At 39.2% G+C, this 15461-nt stretch overlaps 1 protein-coding gene across 1 annotated transcript in view; it reads left to right on the top strand.

Moving 5' to 3' along the window:
- nmur1a (neuromedin U receptor 1a) overlaps window positions 1–15461 on the top strand; it is a 35953-nt gene that overhangs the window by 10895 nt on the left and 9597 nt on the right. The gene's annotated exons all lie outside the window — the stretch shown is intronic.

Genomic DNA, 15461 nt, shown 5'->3' with positions numbered 1-15461 from the left:
AATTGTTAAGCTGAGTTTTGTAAGCTATATAAACTATGCATTAGAAAGATATGCACTTTCTTTGTTTAATAAAGATTTACAGATTTAAAAGATTTAAAGAGCATTGCTTAATAAAGATCTTTAAAATAAGATCAACAAGACTTGAGATAATCATTTTATAAAGTCAAAATTAATCACCATTAATGAATAAATAAATTCTTAATAATATGTTCTCCCCGTGTTGTCGTGGGTTTCCTCTGGGTGCTTCGGTTTCCCACACAAGTCCAAACACATAGGCTATAGGTGAATTGATTAACTAAATTGGTCGTAGTGTATGTGTGTACTATAAAAAACGGCCGTGATTTCAACGGTAAAAAACTGTAAAAATGCTACAGTTCAAATCCGTAACCTGGTTAACGGTACGTTTCCTTAATATAAACGGCAAATAACCGTAAATTGACTTTCCCAGAATTCCCTGCATGGCACATCACTTTTTATGCATTTTGTTGACATTAATATTAATCTGTTTAGTTGTTTCCCCATCACTTATGTACATTAGAGATTTATGTTACATCTAATGTTGATAAACAATGTATATTTCATGACTTTAATTTTATGCTTGTTACCATACTGCTAACGTGTCTAACTGTGTAACAAAAGATGTGTAGATGTTGGTCATTCAAAATACAAACATATTACCTCTATAAATTAATAAAATATGGTAGTTTACTGTAAAAATGAGGAATTACTGTTTACGGTTTGTACCGTGTTTTTTACAGTAAAGTACTGGCAACCACAGCTGCCGGATTTTTACCGTAAATTTTACGGATGTATTTTTTACAAGTGCTTCCTAGTACATGGCTGCAGCTGGAAGGGCATCCATTGTGTAAAACATATGCTGGAATAGTTGCCAGTTTATTCCGCTGTGGCGACCCCTGATAAATAAGGGACTAAGCTAAAGGTAAATTAATGATGAATGTAATTGAAAATGTTGGTCATTAATTAATACGTATAGCTTACAGTCATACGTTAAGGCTTAAGCTCTTAATTAAGCATCAGCAGGTAAACTCATTTTCTGAATCAGCCAGCTAAAAAAAAAGGTTATTGCGACTTCGTATTTCAGAATTGTGAGATGTATACTAGAAATTACGAGATATTTGCTACTTTATAACTCACAATTTTGACTTTGTAACTTGCAATTGTGACTTTACTTCTCAAAACTCGGACTTTATATCACCCAACTGCGACTTTATTTCTTTTGATTTATATCACATAATTGTGACTTCTCAAAATTTTTACTTTAAAGGGCACCAATGGTGAAAAATCTACTCTTCAAGCTGTTTGGACAGATATATGTGTAGATATAGTGTATAGACCATCATATTGGGGAGATATAAACACACCCAGTTCTTTTTTTTTTTTTCAATTAACAACATAAAAACGGTGGAGCAATTGACCCTTCGCTAAGCCACACCCAAAAACCGCCACCCACCAATCGTGGCTTAGCAACTGTAGCTACGCGCAGGGGCTCTGTCAAGCTTTCGAGCGAGTGCATATGGATTGTCCAAATCTGATGCCCGGAATCCCTAAAGTTTGGACAGGATGGTGGATTTTTTTTTCCCTTTTCAAAACCTAAAACCCAAGAGGAGAAATGCCAGCGTGGATCAAGCTCTGTGAGGGGCGCCGCGCTGAAGGAGCGGAGCTAAGTTGGTTTTGTTTTGATATTCCTTACACATTCAGTGATAAACAGACGGCTATAACTCGCACACCTCTTACCCTCAACTGTGTTTCCTATAAAAACACAAAGCAGGTTATGTTTCACAGCTGTCTTATTCCTTTTTTTTTTTTTTGCTCGATATTGTGAGTAATGCTCCATTTAAGCCTTCGCCTTAACGTTAGTAACTTAGTCATACTAATAGCGAATAGGTCATAATGACAAAAGCTATTGATCCAGAAAATACAAATCTGCGAATGTGTTGCTAACTTTACTGAACTTCATATTTCCATCTATTTCAAGCTACGAATATTTGAAATTACAAATCAACAGAACAAAACCGAGCCCTTGCGATCAATATACTTCACCCGCAGCTGTTTTTCATTAATTTATAAAGAGCACACAAACACACGGACAGTAATAGATAACTTACTGTACATTGTTATGGGTCAATGGTGCCAATATTCAGCACAAATCCATCAGTTTCTAAACTAAACAGTTTCTAAACAGTATCGAAACTAAAATTGATTTTTCATTAGACCAAAACTAACCCGGTCTAAACTCCGGCGCAGAGTTGCGCCTCGCTTACACACTGCTTAATACGCACAAGAGAGCAATAGGCAAATATCTTTACATATGAAAAAATTTAAATATTAAGGATATATATAGGATATAATAAGAATAGATATAAGATATATCAATATAAAAAAATATATATAAATATAAAGGATTAAAATATTACAAAACATATTATTTTCTAGCCTACATAAATATGAAAAATCACTGCTTTTATGTCTTCTTCATCTCGGGAGGCTTTTTCAGTTCATTCATAACAATTTGCTTTTGTATAATGTTATTATTATTATCAGTATACTGATAATAATATATATTATCAGTATCAATATAGCTAACACAGTAGCTGCTGTATGTGGAGACACAAATCCTCACACTGTTTAAAAATATATATTATTAATTCATCTATATACGATTTTCCGTGGCCGAGTTGCAGGGGCAGCAGTCTCAGGATAGAACTCCAGACTTCCCTCTCCCCAGACACTTCCTCCAGCTCCTCCGAGGGGAACCAAAGGTATTCCCAGGCCAGTCGAGAGACATAGTCCCTCCAGCGTGTCCTGGTTCTTCCCTGAGGCCTCCTACCGGTGGGACATGCCTGGAACACCTTCCTAGTTAGGCATCTGAAACAGACGCCCAAGCCACCTCAGCTGACTTCTTTCAATGTGGAGGAACAGCGGCTCTACTCGGAGCTCCTCATAGGTGACAGAGCTCTGCACCCTACAGCAGAGGTGCCCAAACTCGGTCCAGTGGGGCCATTGTCCTTCAAAGTTTAGATCCAATCCAATCAGGCACACTTGGCCTAGCTAATGAAGGCTTTCAAGAAACATCCGTGCAGGTGAGTTTAGGCAAGTTGGTGCTAAAGTCTGCAGGACAGGACACCGGCCCTCCAGGACCAAGCTTGGGCACCCCTGCCCAACAGTATCTATAAATGTGTGTAAAGAAAACTCATTTTGCTCACTTGTATTCAAGATCTTGTCCTTTCGATCATGACCCAAAGCTCATGTGAGAGAAGGAACACTGACCAGATTGACCGGGAAATCAAAAGCTTTCCTTTCGGCTCAGCTACATTCTTTACCACAACGAACCGGTAAACCAACCACATTGCTGCTGCCGCTGCACCAATTCCCCTGTCAATCTCACGTTCCTTCGTTCCCACACACCCCAAGATACTTGAACTCCCTCCTCCACCTGGGGTAAGGACTCTCCTCCAACCTGGAGTTTAAACAAAATCTTGTTCTTATTTGTCCATTTAACTTAGCATGTGCCATAATTACTGTAGTTCTAAGTTAAACGTTCCATTGTTTACCACAAATATTGTGAGCTTTTATGACAAATTGCTTATGATGTTTATTATTTTTAATCCTCTTACATATGGTGAACGGATAATTGTCAATAAATGAAATTACCCCATTGCTGGTTTCCTTTTGATGTTGTTGTTTCAAGGACAGTTCAAGGACAGAACAACATGATTTTATATTTGTTTTCTTCTGGTGTCTGTAGTTTTGCTAGGCTGAATCCTCTGTTCGTATTGAATCAGTATTAGCAGCTTTCATATCTAAAATTAGAGGCTTCTTAGTTTGCCCGAGGGCTTAAAACATGCTGAAATGGGTGGAAATGCTACAAAGAATTGGTATGTGCATAATGCCCTTTAACAAGCAAAAGCCTTTCCTCAAGTAATGGGAAAGGCATGAATATTATTTCAACCACATTTTGACATTTTATTTTGACAACAGTTATATGCTTTCTCTGTATATAAATGCACTTTGGCAAATTTAATATGATACATACCCTAAAATGAGTCTAATCTTTAATATAGCATTGTAGTTACTTGTTAAAAGTGCTGGATATAATTTGACGTACTGTTTTAAAAAAATATAAAGTGCTTTTGCTAATTTGCACAATTTTCTTTAAACCTTTGGCTACAACTTTTAGGTTGATAGATTCATTCTGACCACATTCTGGATCATCTGCAAAGGTTTATGATATACTAATGGTGTACCTCAGGGTACAAAACATTAGAGAAGACACTTTTGTCATTAAGCAAATAATGGTGCGACTCAGAGTTCTGTATTGGCCCCTTCATCATCTTAATATACATAACATCTTGGAGGTGCAATTAAAATATTCAAATAATCTGGAGGAATTTCGGTGCATAAAGGACAAGGGTGCAAGCCTAAGCTGATCAACCGTGATCACGGCTCACTCAGGCACCACTGCATCAAGAATCCTCATTCATTTATAAGCGATATCACCACATGGGCTCAGGACTACTTTGGCAAACCTTTGTCAAGTACCAAAATGCATAGTTACATCCACAAATTCCAGTTAAAACTGTACTGTGGCAGAAGAAAACCCTATGTTAACAGTGTCCAGAAGCGCCATTGACTTCTCTGGGGTGTGAGGCATCTGGCATCTGGTAACCGTACGTTCACACCGAAAGCGGCGAGAGCGTCCAAGGTCGCTCTGGCCGCCCCGGCGACAACGCTCTCTGCCTTCAGCTCCTGCGGCGAGAGTGTCAAAACTCGCTACATTGATCTCATATTTAAAGGAGCCGTTGCAGCATATCAGTTACATTCCTGCATAAAATTCATTCTGATTGCTTGCCGCCGAACCGCGTCATAGCTCATTACCATAAAGTTGACTTCATTTCAACTCTCCTCGACGCTCACGCCGGCGAAGACGCGCCGCGCTGCTCCTCGCCGCCCCTTGCCGCTGGCTCTCATTGAAAATGAATGACTTCCGGCTACTTTGACGCTCTCGCCGCTTTCGGTGTGAACGTACGGTTAGAGAAGACACTTTTGTCATTAAGCAATCAATGATGTACCTCAGGGTTCTGTATTGGTCCCTTCATCATTTTAATACGCATAATATCATGGAGGAGCATAACATTATTAAAGATTCAAAAAATCTGGAGGAATTTCAGTGCATAAAGAACAAGGATGCAAGCTGAACAATCGTAATCTCCGATTGCGACTGCATCAAGAATCCTCAATCATCTATTAGCGATATTACCACATAGGCTCAGGACTACATTGGCAAACCTTTGTCAAGTACCACAATACGTGTTAAAACTGTACTGTGCCAAAAGCAAGCCCTATGTTAACAGTGTCCATAAGCGCTGTTGATTTCTCTAGATTCGAAGACATCTGGGATGGACCATTACACTGTGGAATCGTGTATTGTGGTCAGATGAATCAGTGTTATAAATGTATTTAGGCAACATCTTGTATATGATGCATACCCTAAAATAAGTCTAATCTTTAATTCTGTTAAAAAAAAACATTCTACCTGTTAAAAGTACTGGTTATAATCTGGCATCCAATTTTAAATAACAAAGAATCAATGGTGTACCTCAGGGTTCTGTATCAGTCCCTTCATCATCTTAATATACATAACACCTTGGAGGAGTTACCATTTAGCATAAGTTTTACTTGCTAGATCTAGCTATATAAAGACATGCTGTGCTAAATAGCACGCAACCATATGTTTACTAATATGCACATTCATTTAGACTTTCTTTGCGCTCATAATTCATCGGATTGTGAACATCTCTGTAGGTGTCATGACCGGAAAACCGACACAGATCCATTTATGCAGCAAGCCATTGTCTATTAATTATGCATTTCCATCTGTTACGACCTCAGTAACTTGCCAGTAAAACAATCAAATCTGTATAGTTGCATTATATGAAGGTCAGATTTGTTTCTGAACATCTGTATTAGCCGTAAGATTTGTTATGTACAAGACATTAACACAAAAAGCTTTCTAAAATGATAGATTGTTTTGAAATCCATGCAATTAACATTCATTTGATTTTAGTTGCAAGCCATGTGCTTTTTAAAAATGAGTCCAAATCGTTGTGATTGTGCACAGCATTGATAAATGCAAATAATAAAACACAGTTGAGCTATTAAACAGACATTTCTATGCAGTTTTAAAAGATAAAATGGGTGATTATAGAGACTGAGGATTACATTTGCAATGCATGATTTAAAAAAATGTATAAGCTGAAACAACAAACAGTCCATTGTCAATATTAAAGAAATCCTCGACATGCAACAAACAACATTGCGTTTAACCCCTTCCACAGCGCCCCGACGAGGTCGCACTGAGGCGCTGTTTTTCCATATGTCCATGTTTATGAATAGATTACACCAAAAAGGACAAGAGTAATCTAAGCACCCATTGCAGCTAGTTGTTCTTCAGTGGAAAGCTTTTAAAGAATTTATTTGCTAAATTTGTGTAAGTTTTGCAGAAAAAGCTTATTAGATATGGCGTACATCCCTGGTGAAAAATCCAGCTTAAACCAGCCTAGGCTGGTTGGCTGGTTTTAGCTGGTCGAACAGGCTGGTTTTAGAGGGGTTTTGGCCTTTTCCAGGCTGGTTTCCAGCCATTTCCAGCCTGGTCTTAGCTGGTCAGGCTGGAAAATGACCAGCTAAAACCAGCTTGACCAGCATGGTTTAAGCTGGACATAGCTGGTTTTGGCTGGGCTTTCAGCCTGGCTAGGCTGGTCAAGCTGGTTTTAGCTGGTCATCTCCCAGCCTGACCAGCTAAGACCAGGCTGGAAATGGCTGGAAACCAGCCTGGAAATGGCCAAAACCCCTCTAAAACCAGCCTGGTCGACCAGCTAAAACCAGCCAACCAGCCTAGGCTGGTTTAAGCTGGATTTTTCAGTAGGGATATTATGTAATAACAACACACACACACATTCATTGCTGTACATCACGGTTTATTTTGAAAGGTAAGAGTCCACAGAATAACATCCCATCATACACATTAATCCACCGACTCAATAGTGTTGAATTATGGATGGTTATTCATTTGTTTATGTCACCATTTCTGCCGGAGACCGATTGTTTACACTGTTTTACCATGGTACTCACACGTGGAAACGCCGTTTGTGCAGTAAAAGGCAAATTTATGTCATAGCTTACAGTGTTACAGATAAAACGAGACCAAAAACTGATTAAAAAGCCAAAGATAGTTAGATAAAGATAATAGTTACTAAAATTAAAACAAAGCCGAGTGTTTTGGCTGTCTGCATTTCTCAGTCACTGCTCCGTCAGAAGCTACTTCCTTTTTCCCAGAAGGTTGACTGACAGAGAAATGAACCAATGGCTGCATAAATTTTGATCTTATTGGTCGACTGCAATATAGAATAAGAGTCCACAGAATAACAGCCCATCATACACATTAATCCACCGACTCAATAGTGTTGAATTATGGATGGTAATTCATTTGTTTATGTCACCATTTCTGCCGGAGACCGATTGTTTACACTGTTTTACCATGGTACACACACGTGGAAACGCGGTTTTTGCAGTAAAAGGCAAATTCATCTTATTTGCAAAGCCAACGATTTCTAACAAAAGAACCAGTTTTGCTTATTATAATATATGTTAATTAACACCAAATAGCTATCAGTGTGCCACAGACATGCTATTTACAAATCTTAGTTATTCCCTAACCTCATTGGTAAGCAACCTTTTGATTGTCAATGACCTTTAGCTCTGTTTTCTTATCAGTGTCATTGGAATTCATTGGCCTGTATGTTCATGATGTGCTTTCAAATGAATAAAGACAGACATTACATGACCAAAGGTATGTGGACACCAGTGGTGTAGTCCTTGCTATACGCACGTATACTCAGTATGCCTACTTTTTTTCATGAGCTGTTTGTGTATTACAACTTCTGAGGATCAATAGTTGCGTATATCCTCGGTACACTCACTTGTTTTGGTGATTATCATTCATTCATTTGCTTGTCGACTTAGTCCCTTTATTAGTTCGGGGTTGCCACAGCGGAATAAACCGCCAACTTAAGCTGCGGTCACACTGGGTTTTTCCTCCCATAGACTTCCATTCATATGCATGCGAATGCGTCAGACTGGAAACGCAGGGCCATGCGTTAAGTTTTGCAGGTTGCTGCGGTGCAAAGTTCAAGCTTGGTGAACTCTGACCTGCAAAATCGCATCACTTGACTGCGTGAGACCAGACGAGGATCAAAACATGACCTCTCTGGACAGAAACTTAAAACATGGAGCAATCGCTCGCCTTTTAATGCTTAATAATCTTGTTTATTCCTGCCCCTTTTCGCAGCGCCGTACGGCAGAATTTTGCACACACAAACTCTAGTGTGACCGTAGCTTTATCCAGCACATTTTTATGCAGCGGATGTCCTTCCAGCTGAAACCCAAGGCTTTTAACCAGCACCAAAAAATTTGACCACATCACACCAGTTCTGCGCTCTCTGCACTGGTTGCCTGTGCACTATTGTGTCACTTTTAAAATTCTTCTCCTGGTTTTTAAATCTCTAAATGGCTTAGCTCCTTCCTACCTGTCAGACCTGTTGACTGAACATCAGCCTGGTCGGTCTCTTCGATCATCAAACCAGAGACTTTTATACATTCCAAAGTCGAGGCTGAAATGCAGGGGTGACCGGGCTTTCGCAGTAGCTGGTCCTACTTTGTGGAATGCTCTGCCCCTCTGTATTAGGTCCATTACATCTCTGTCTGTTTTTAAATCTAGGTTGAAAACTTACCTTTTTGATTTGGCATTTTATCAGTGAGATTTGGTTGTTTTTACCTATATTAACTATTAGTGAGAATTGTTTGTTTAAGCTATAATTTTATACCTGTTCTTTGTGATTTATTGTTCAGCACATTGGTCAACCTTTGGTTGTGTTTAATAGTGCTATATAAATAAAATTGACATTAACAATTGACAACCCATCTCTGGGAAATATTTTGGTGATTAGACTTATTTATGTGTATAAATTTATGTGTATTCGCGTCTCCTTTAAGCTGCGGTCACACTGGGCTTTTCCTCCCATAGCCTTCCATTCATACGCACGTGAATGCGTCAGACTGGAAACGCAGGGTCATGCGTAGGCCCACACGGAATCTGCGGGCGCAGAATTCCGCAAATTTTCCACAGAATTCCGCAGATTTTTAGCCCATCATTAATTCTGTTTATTTACTTGAGTAAATGTGTAAATCTGAATTTATTCCGTTTTTGTTCAGTAATTTATTACTTTTTATTTCATATATTAAGGTTTTAGCTATGATACTCAGCTGGATACTCCCAAAATAATTCCGCAGAAATCTGCAGATTTTTACCAAAATTCTCTGCAGAAATAGCAAAAAATGTCTGCAGATTCCGTCTGGCCCTGGTCATGCGTCAAGTTTCGGAGGTTGCTGCGGTGCAAAGTTCAAGCTTGGTGAACTCTGACCTGCGAAATCGCATTACTTGACTGCTTAAGACCAATCGAGGATCAAAACATGACATCTCTGGACAGAAGTTTAAAACATGGAGCAATCGCTCGCTTTTTTAAACGTCTAATAATCTTGTTTAATCCCGCCCCTTTTGCAGCGCCACAAGAATTTCGCATGCTCAAACTCTAGTGTGATCGCAGCTTTAACTCTCTGCCAAATGTATTTTTTAACTCTCTTCTTAATCTGTTGCAATTGGTGTATTTGTTTAATTTGCGCCATTCCCTGCCACCTGACGACCGCAGCAGCTGTGAGAACATTTCGTGAGAGTTTTTCAAAGATCACAACAAATCAACTGAATGTTGTCTTGCTGAAACTTTCAAGTCAAATCAAAAAACAGCAAGGGCGCACTTTTAGCACTCCTATATTTAGATTCGGCCTCCCTAAAACTTTAGATACTACGTCATGCACTGTACATCACTCAATAACCGCCTCAGTCCCCTTTATGTTGATATAAAAACGGCAACAGACTTTCGCTCCTCTGTTTTCAACTCGTTTTTCATTTAGTTAGCAAACCACAGCAGTGCAGACCGTGAGCACAAGGTGTGTTTATCGATAGATTGTTGAAATATCTGCTTATTATTATGTATATTTCAAGTGTTCACACTTAGCTGATAATCAATAAAGCGTATTTGGCAAGCTGTCCCAGGAGAGAGCCCTGAGCTTGTAATATCCTCGAGCCCGGGGCTCCCTCCCATTAGAAGGGCGAGAGGGGAGTTCGAGCTCTGTTAGGTCTCGAGAACTCCCCTGCTTGTCACCACGAGAAGTATAAACTTAGGTTGTATTGGGTGATAATTTGGTTTAGTCAATTGGCTATGGTTTATGTTTTTGGACGGTGGAAGGAAACCGGGGAACCCTGGGGAAACCCAAGCGAACACAGGGAAAACATGTAAACTCCGCAAAGAAACACCAACCAGCCCGATAGGTTGGACCAGCGGTGTTCTTGCTGTGAGGCAACAGTGCTAGCCACTGGGCCACCGTGTCGCCCTATTGGAAAAAGGGGAGGAAGTAGGGGTGGAATGGGGGGAGGTTGGGGGCTTAAAGACGAAGATAACTGGATTGAAAAGCTCAGATTATTTATAATGCTTCCATAATCCTCTAACAGGGCAGATTACGGAGCTAATAAGGAGCCAGCCGTATTAATCATAAGCGCGTGATCCTCTCGAAATTAGTTTATGAATAAACCACACTTAATTAATAAAATAAATATTATTTAATAAAGGGAATAAGCCGAAAAGAAAACGAATGAATGAATATTCAATTAGTTTGTCCTGATGCTTATGTACGCTGCACTCTTCAAGACAGGATGTAGGAGAATGACATAAAACCTCTTCATAGTGAATGCCTGTAGAAATCTCAGCCTCACTGAAATGACAATGAAGGAGATGAGTCAGGGGTGGTACAATTAAGAAACCTAATTAAATTAATGCCAGTCACAGTTAAAAAAAGTCATATATTTAAGAATATTTACAGAAGCTGCTTTTGTCATTGTTATGCAGATAAAGACTTTTACATTCACACCCTGCTTTTTTTTTTAACTCGTGCGTCTACAAAATACTTTGTTTCCATAACAACGTGCATATCTGTTTCTATTTATCTAATTGCTCAGACAAGGAATTCATCTACACTTCAGGCTTGATCGCAGTTGGCTTTGAGAAATTGCTTCAAGCAATTATAGGCAACATGATAGTGCTGCAAAGTATTTCACACGTTTAAGAGTCTGTGTGGGTTTGGTTACAAACAAATGCATGAATTAATAAATATATACATTGCGGGGCGGCACGGTGGCTCAGCGTTTAGCACTGTCACCTCACAGCAAGAATGATTCGTTGATTCGAGTCCCAGCTGGGTCAGCTGGCATTTCTGTGTGAAGTCTGCATGTTCTCCTCATGTTGGCATGGGTTTCCTCCGGGTGCTCCGGTTTCCCCCACAGTCCAAACACATGCGGTATAGAGGAATTGAATAAATTGTGCGTAGTGTATGTATGTGCATGTGAAAGTGTATGGGTGTTTCCCTGTACTTGGTTGCAGCTGGAAGGGCATCTGAAGGGTTCATTGTGCTCTGGCGACACCTGATGAATAAAGGGACTAAGCCAAAAGAAAATGAACGAAAGCAATGCAGCTACATCATTTTTGCATTACCACTCTATGTAACATACAATCAGCCAATGATGTACATCAAGGTTCGCTATTTAGCCCCCTTATTTTATTAATGTGCAAAAAAATCTCGAAAAAGATCACATTGACAAACCAGTGGTGCACCTCGGGGTTTGGTATTTGGCCCTTTCAACTTTCATTACCTGAGTAGCTGTATATAATCAAAGTAAGATATTTTAAAAAAATAACATGAGCATGAGCACACACTGGTTTACATCTTATAAACACAACCAAACCTTAAAACTACACTGTGGACCACCCCATTACAAACCATTGGTGTACCTCAGGTTTCAGTATTTGGCCCCTTCACCTTCCAATGGTGTATATAAAAAATGGACTGAATGGACAAAAATGTGGCCAATATATATATATATATATAATAATAATAATAAAAAATCACATTAACAAACCAGTGGTGTACCTTAGGGTTTGGTATATAGCCCCTTCACCTACAAGTGGTGTAAAACAAAAATGGACTATAACATTAAGAAACCAGTGGTGTACCTCAGGGTTTGTAATTTGCCCGCTTCAACTTCCAGTGGTGTAAAATAAAAATGGCGAACAAAACAAAGGAATGTGCCTAAAAAATAAAAAAAGAATGCATAAAATTTTTTGGAAAAATATTACATTAACAAACCAGTGGTGTACATCAGGTTTTGGTCTTTTGCTCCTTCATCTTCCTACGGTGTAAAAAAAAAAGGGACTATAACGTTAACAAACCCGTGATGTACCTCAGGGTTTGGTATTTGGCCCCTTTACCTTCCAATGATGTAAAACAAAAGTGGACTACAGAAGGCAACAGTGTGCCCAAAAAAGATCAATTAACAAACTAGTGGTGTACCTTAGGGTTTGGTATGTGGCCCCTTTACTTTTTAATGGTGTAATACAAAAATGGACTATAAAAGAAAGGAATGTGTCAAAAAAATCTAAAAAGATCACATTAACAAACCAGTTATGTACCTCAGGGTTTGGTATTTGGCCCCTTCACCTTCCAATGATGTAAAACAATAATTGACTACAGAAGACAAGAGTGTGCCCAAAAACTTAAAAAGAAAAAATCACATTAACAAACCAGTGGTGTACCTTGGGAGTTTGATATTTGGCCCCATCACCTTCCAATGATGTGACTCAGGGTTTGGTATTTGGCTCCTTTACCTTCCAATGGTGTAAAACTAAAAAGGACTATAAAATAATGTGTGAAAAAAATCTAAAAAGATGACATTAAGAAACCAGTGGTGCACCTCGGGGTTTGGTTTATAGCCCCTTCACCTTCCGATGGTGTAACACAAAAATGGACTGTGACATTAACAAGCCAGTGGTGTACCTCTGGGTTTGGTATTTGGCCCCTTCACCTTCAAATGGTGTAAAACAAAAATACACTATAACATTAACAAACTAATAGTGTGCTTCACGTTTCAGTATTTGATCTCTTCATATTCCAATGGTGTAAAACAAAAATAGACTGAAACATTAACAAAGCAGTGGTGTACCTCAGGTTTCCGTATTTGGCCCCTTCACCTTGATGGTGGGAAACAAAAAGGGACTAAAGCGTGCTAAAAACGTGGCCAAAAACTCTCAAAAAAGATTACATTAACAAACCAGTGGTGTACCTCAAGGTTTGGTATACAGCCCCTTCAAATTCCAATGGTGTAACATAAAAATGGACTATAACACTAACAAGCCAGTGGTGTACCTCAGGGTTTGGTATTTGGCCCCTTCACCTTTAAATAGTGGTAAACAAAAATGGACTGTAACATTGTCAAACCAGTGGTGTACCTCAACGTTTGGTATTTGGCGCCTTCATTTTCAAATGGTATAAAATGAAAATGGACTATAAAATTAACAAACCAGTGGTGTACCTTGGGGTTTGGTATTTGGCCTCTCACCTTCCAATGGTGTGAAACAAAAATTGACTACAAAAGAAAGTTCTCCGTTCTTCTTGTTTCCTTTTTCGTGGATTCTGTATGCCAAAATATTGATGTAATAATTATTATTCATTCCTTTAATCCTTCATGATAGCTTCCTAGCAGTTTAAATCTTTACACTTTTATTCATCACAGCTAATGCGGTGTGAGTTTTTGAGTTTGGAAAAAAAACTTGAACTTTTTTCTGTCAGAAACTATTTGCTTCATGTCTTCATCACCAGAGGAGGATGGCAGCACTCAACATCCTGTCATTTCAATGGTCTCATTTCAGAGACATGGGTGGAGGGCAGGTCAACTTTGCCTCAAATCTTGGCAAAACGACCAAGGAGCGAACTTTACATGAATATACAATGCAGATCGTGAAGCATAATGACAGTTCAGGGGGATTACATTATTCTTCAGGCATTGCTAATGCTTTAGCTTGACAGTTTAACAGAGGACATTTTTAGATTCCCACTTTCTAGCATTGTCGTCAAATGAAAGGGTAGAAAACGCTGTAATTTTGCCAGTAAGGGGTCATTCACACCGAACACATCTTTGGCTTTCATTGTGCTGCCCTTCAGGGTAAGTGATGCCCCGGATCTCTCACTTTCTGTGTGAATAGCCCCTGATTGTGGTGTTTAAACGCAGTGTAATCTATTCATTTCAAGTTTTGGTTTATACGTGTCTTTTTATCTTATGTGTTCTCATTTCTTTTTCTATGCTAATAAATTTCAGAAAAAAATGTAAGAGGACACATATACAGTATAACGTTTCAATGCCGGAATTTGAAGAGAATATGCAAGATCTCAAAACATTTTTTACAATGGTGTGTCACACAAAAGGTGCATCCCAAACAACACATATCGCCCTCCGAAGGGCTCTTCAGAGGGAAAACAAACATGAAAGCCATATTGAAGTGTCGCTTCAAACTGAAGTGCTCAAAATGGGCCACTTCTAAGGGCCCTTTGGAATGGAGGATTTCGAAGGGCACAACTGTATTTAATTAAAATAGAAGGAAACAAAATAAAAACATGTGGTACCCTTTGTTATAGCCCCAGAGCCCAATGTGTTCTTATTCTGGTCCTGCTAAAAACTATTATAAAACTTCAACAATAAAAAAACACTAAATAAACAATATTAATTATTATTATTATTAGCCAGTTATTATTATTAGTGACCGAGCACCGAAACGGTGCCTAGGCCCTATTGGAATTGCTCCATTTCCTATTATCCTTCTTCTTCCGCTTCTTCTCAGTAATGAATTGCAATTTGGAGGGTCTAAACATGCTCGAAAACTCACAAAACTTTGCACACATCCTAGAATTGGCGAAAATTTACATTTGTTATAGGTTTCGAAAGTGGGCGTGGCAAAATGACTCAACAGCGCCACCTATGCACATTTGACGGACTGGCCTCGGAGCCATGATTCACGCACACATACGAATATTGGCACACACGTCAAACATGCCAATACCTACAAAAAAGTCTCTTGGAGCGAAATCCCAAACCCAAAAGGAAGTCAGATATTTTTAACTTCCTGCGCCAAAAAAGTGGCGTTTTTGCCATTTCCAGGCGTTGTATCTTAACGAACTCCACCTAGGGATTTCATCCGATCAACACCAAAATTGGGTTTTGTCATCTAAAGGCCTTGGCCAATTTGCGAAATTGCGAAGATCTAGAGATTTCGTCAAAGGGCGTGTGTACGCGGCGACCTCGCAAACTTTGACGATTCACTACGAAACAGGAAGTTTTTATAACTCAGGCACACATTGCCCGATCTGCCTCAAAATTTACACGTTTGATAACAGTCCTGACCTGAACATGTTTACATGCCAATATCCAGTTACAGTTATAGCGCCAC

This window comes from Danio rerio, chromosome 22 (assembly GCF_052040795.2).
Source record: "Danio rerio strain M-AB ecotype USA chromosome 22, GRCz13ab, whole genome shotgun sequence".
NCBI classification, from domain to species: domain Eukaryota; kingdom Metazoa; phylum Chordata; class Actinopteri; order Cypriniformes; family Danionidae; genus Danio; species Danio rerio.
Note: the sequence above shows the minus strand (reverse complement) of the source record. Positions and strands in the feature narration are given on the sequence as shown.